Raw genomic sequence first — 5000 nt, forward strand, 5'->3', positions numbered from 1 at the left:
CATTCACTTCCCTTTAGTGGATAATGCTAATTTACTGTTACAGTCAAGCAATGTCATGCATGACCAGTAGTTTTGAAATTTGAACTGAGTATTTAAGTCTGCAGGCCAGTTTTAAACTTTGCTCTTGAGATCCGATAAAACGTCACTTGTATGAGCTTTGTTGGCTTCAAGTAGGACACTTTAGAACAGCTTAAATACAGTGAGCCGCTGGCCTCATTGACTGCATTTTAGATGTTAAGTTTGATCAAAGCACATGGCATGTTTGTATTATGTGTTTTCAAGCTTATTCGGTTTTGTCTCCATGATCTAGGCACAAAAAACTTGTAAGTACATCGTATATCTGTCTATTTTGTTTGCTACTTTCTTATTCTGCCGTATTATTTCCTAATGCTAGTTTAATTGTTTGTTCCACTTCATTCGCTCAGCATGATGGAAGTTTGCTAATCTACATGGAATCAAAGTATCAGTTGTCCTTGATCACGAAGTAGAGACACTGGGTCTCTACAAGCTTTATATCGTGATAAAACACTCTTCGTTAGTATTCTTTATATAAAAAAAATACTAATAAGGCATAGCTTCTTTTTCTTGTATTCTAATATTCTCCTCTCACAATTTGAACCATTGTTTTGAGTCCAGAGGGGCACGGTCTTTGTGGAATGTTTTTGAGGCTGTTCAAAAAACTTGCAGCACATGTTTTATCGGGTCTAAAAACACTCGGCTACGCCTCGTGTTTTTAAACCCCAATAAAACACTGCTGCTCATTTTCTAAACATTACGTCAATCCTGCTACCTGTTCAAAACACTGAGAAGCCTCTTCTTTGCCAATTATTGATTAAGTTGATGGAAAAGACCAGCTTCGGTAAATTCATCAATGAATAGTGCATTGTCCTCTTTTGTCTCTGCATGTCAACGTATGGGTTGGGCACAACCATGTTAAAAAGCTGGAGAGCTTCCTGCCCCAGGATCACAAAGCCATATCATAAAAAGATTAACAGTTCCTGCACGAATTCTGCAGTCAACCTAGATAGTCGATGGTCCCATGAGACATGCCCACAGATGGCACAATACTAGCCAATAGCATATCCCATGTGGTCTTGTTGGCCTTACTGAAGGTATCCAACCACTGACAGATGTCCTCCTGTGGAATTCTCAGTTCTTTTTACTGCTTTTGAACTGAAGGTGCTTCACTCGTGGTTTGTGATCGTTTTGCAGGTGGTGTAAAGCCTGAAGCCTTTCCTAAAAGAAAGCAAACAATTTCAAGAACTAAAATAATATCCACCCATGATATCAACCTAAACGTACAATAACTTCTCACCTACACCTTTTGTCATCTTCCCTACCATTCAGGGCTTCGGGTAGGGTGTGAAAAAAAAAAAAAGGAAGTTATGCTGTACTTTCAAGTCTTGTGCAAGACTTCAAGCCTATTATACCACAAATAATTACGTGATTTCATTTTAGCTTATTTAAGCACTGTTTAATAAACAAGCCACGAGGTGAAGCCTGGTGGTTTTGGACGTGATATGGCCTATGGACAATTTGAAAAACGTTTTGGAAAAATGAACAATGGCTTAAATTGAGAGAGTAGAATGTTTAATAATTATGCTGCAAAGTGGCAAAGCAAATACAATGTGAACTCTATTGAGGAGCCATCCCCCATTTAGTCTCAAATTATTTGTCACTAAAATGCTGTATTCGATACCTCTATTCAACGCCCACCTCCATTAACCGGTCACAGCCACCTTTTCATTGTTGCAAGCTCATTATTTATTGCCTTTTTACCTTATTAAGTGGCCAGCAAATTTTCTTTTCAAGCGAAATATGACAGGAAGACAGCAATAAGAATAGGTGATAACGACAAGAACTGGAATTCAGTCTCCACTGTAATGACCAGTCGCAAGATTTTATGATGACTGTTGGTGGAAAAAAAGGTCTAAGTTTTGTTTCATGGATTTTTTTGAATGTATCTTCACGTTTTTACTCTTTTCAAAAAGCGTTTTGCTATATAGAGTCAATAAATCACGTTGGCTGCCATTTCTGCCCAATTTATTTTTTACTTCTATAAAGGCGCCAACCCCTATTGAGTAGTGAGGGTGGCCTCTTAATAGAGGTTGCAGTGTATATTCCACTTTGACCAAAACCCAGGGGAAGAATAAGTATTGTTGCACCACACAAGTTGTATAATTGATAAAATTTGCACATGGGAAATTGAAGTGAAATGGGAAGCCTTTTTTGTTTTTCTCTGTTTTGTAACAGGTGAATAGTACTTACTTTTCAACTCTGAGCTAGCCAATCAAAATTCAAGAAATGCACCATTCACTTGTGTGGTATATACGTATAGCACTATTACAACATTACAACAAAAAACAAGCTATTATACCTTATTGGTGTACTTTACACAAATAATTATTCTAAAGGGTGATTTCTGGCTTTTATAAGGCTGAAGCTCATACCATTTTCCCAGTATCTCAATTGGATGTTACAGTTGAATTTCTATCTGTCCCTGTGAGGGCCCATGTCCATGACTAGGACAATTGCTTAAATGGCAAACTTAGTACCCTTTTATGTCTTTCTCTCTCCGCCAAAAACAAGACCCAAATGCTGTTCTTGCCCGAGCTCTGTTTACTAGGCAATAAAATAAACAATCTTAAGCTGGAGCAATAGGTCCATAGCCGATTTTATTGAAACAAACAAGACAAGAATGAATTCTGTTATATTATGTTCGCCCCAAGAGCAATGATACCGAAGGTGCATTGCTGCCCCACCTCAGTCAAGAGCAGAAGCAAGGGAACAACAAGCTATTCATGCTAATCAGCTCCAGAAAAAGAAATGCTCTATTATTTAGATGTTATACCAGCCGCCTTTGCAAGCATGGCACAACAGTATTAATTAAGCAGACCACTAAGACTGCCCTGTGGGTAAGTAAACCCAAATCATTCAACCAGTGACACAAATTTGAAAGCTCATCCTGAGAAAGCCGCCCACCCAAACTAAATCAGGAATTAGACCCTTAGCAGCAAGAGTGAAAAGTAACTAATGACAAAACCGCCTTTGCAGGTTGAGTCAGGAATCAGAAAACTAGTTACCTGGAATAAACTATTGTAAAAGATAAGTTTGGCTAAATGACTCCTTGATAAGAAGAGAAAACAAGATTATTAGAGGGTGGGACAGCAGCCCATGCAAACTGACCCACATTGCCATAAATATAATGACCCCTATAATTGAAAAATTACATAATTAAGGATGGTAAATAAAAGATGATTCCTTGGAAACAAGACAAATGAGATTAACAACAAAGCGGGAGAGCCGCCCATGCAAACTGACCCGCTTTGCCAGTAATTATGATGAGGCTGGTTATTAGTTCAGGAACTGAGACTGGGAACCCTAATATAGCGCAGAAAGGCATTGGACGTCCAGCGTCCTAACATTGTAATCTGCCGCATAGGAAGCCGCCCCAATTCGGAAACTATGACCCTTATAACGAGAAGGATCTAAGCCACACAAGTGACAATCCTGATCATGAAGCAGGCAACCCACCCTCTGAAACAAAAATGGCCCCTGGGCTTAAGCCCCGTAAGGTTAAATACTGGGACAACAATACAACTGGACAAGTGCAATTGAGCTGCCAAGAAAGAACCACAGAAAAGGGGCGTGCATTGTAGCTATGCTTAAAATCCCTAAACGTGAGTTTAAAAGCCTGCAATTTCCCAGATTGTGAAATTAATTCTGTGAACTGATATAACTGGCGGGAAGGGTTAGTATTACTATTAAACTTGGTGGTCATTTCTCCTATACGCAAAAAGGCATAGAAGGCCAAAGAGCACATAGCCTGAAACTGACTAATTTGGTAGGTTGACCCCTGTAACAATGAAGCTATTGATATAAACTGGTCCAAAACTGGAAGGGTATTAGGGAGGCGGCTATCCAAACGGAAACCCACTTTTTTATAGCCCTTAAGGATTTGGGAAACATAAAGTTCTTATCCCAGCATGACTGCTTGTTGATAACATGAACCAAAGCCTCGTTATCAGTATTCTGCATGTCATGGCCTCATAAATGCAGACTCAAAACAATTGGATAAAGCTCTAAAAGGGCAATGTTTAAATGACGCCAACTATCTGGCCATTGACCATAACACCAATGTCTACCAAAGACTGCACCGTAACCTAAAGCACCAGAGACGTCGGTATTCAGTTCTAGCTGATAAGAATTTATCCACTGATCAGCCAGAAAAAAATGAGCACTTATTAAAAACTGAGAGAAACGATTGCCAAACTAAGAGATCTTCTTTCACTTCTTTAGAAAGTCTAATCTAAAATTGAGGTTTCCATACTGCAATAGGCAAATCAATTGACCTAGGACAACAACTGTACAGGCAAAGTTTAGGAAGCCCGTCAACGACTGAATCTTCTGAAGAGTTACCTTACGTCTACGAAGAAACACTGAGAGAAGATCCCAACATTTATTTGGCTTTTCTTGTGGTAACTGGGCCTCCATGAGAACTGTATCCAGCTTAATACCTGCGAAAGCAAGTGTTGTCGATGCGCCAAAAGTTTTCTCTGGTGCTATGGGTATACCCAGATAATTACATAACATTGAAAAGGTATCCAAGTGATGGTGGCATGATTAATTTGAAGGAGAAATAATCAAGAAATCATCTAGTAAATGCAAAATATAAAGAATATGTAACTTGTTCTTGGGAATCTATTCAAGAGCGGTTGAAAAAATCTCGAAAGTTTTACAGGAAATTGAACAACCCATGGGCATGCACTTATCATAATAGTATAAGCCTTTCTTTGCCAATAAAATGCAAAGAAAACCGAGGTGTAAAACCAGATTCTAACAACTGCACAACTTAATGGTCATACCCAGAAAGGAAAGGAAGCATTACACCTAATGTTTACCGGGGTTGGTAACTGTACTGGACTGGGGTGTGGTTGAATGGGGTGAAGGTTTGGTTGTACCTCTGTTTTGTGATTGAATTTCACCAGTTTTGGCCTGAA

At 39.1% G+C, this 5000-nt stretch overlaps 1 pseudogene; it reads right to left on the reverse strand.

The window, feature by feature from the left end:
* LOC138036320 (uncharacterized) overlaps nt 1–5000 on the reverse strand; it is a 10777-nt pseudogene that overhangs the window by 1423 nt on the left and 4354 nt on the right.

Source organism: Montipora capricornis, chromosome 2 (assembly GCF_036669925.1).
Source record: "Montipora capricornis isolate CH-2021 chromosome 2, ASM3666992v2, whole genome shotgun sequence".
Classification (NCBI taxonomy): Eukaryota; Metazoa; Cnidaria; class Anthozoa; order Scleractinia; family Acroporidae; genus Montipora; species Montipora capricornis.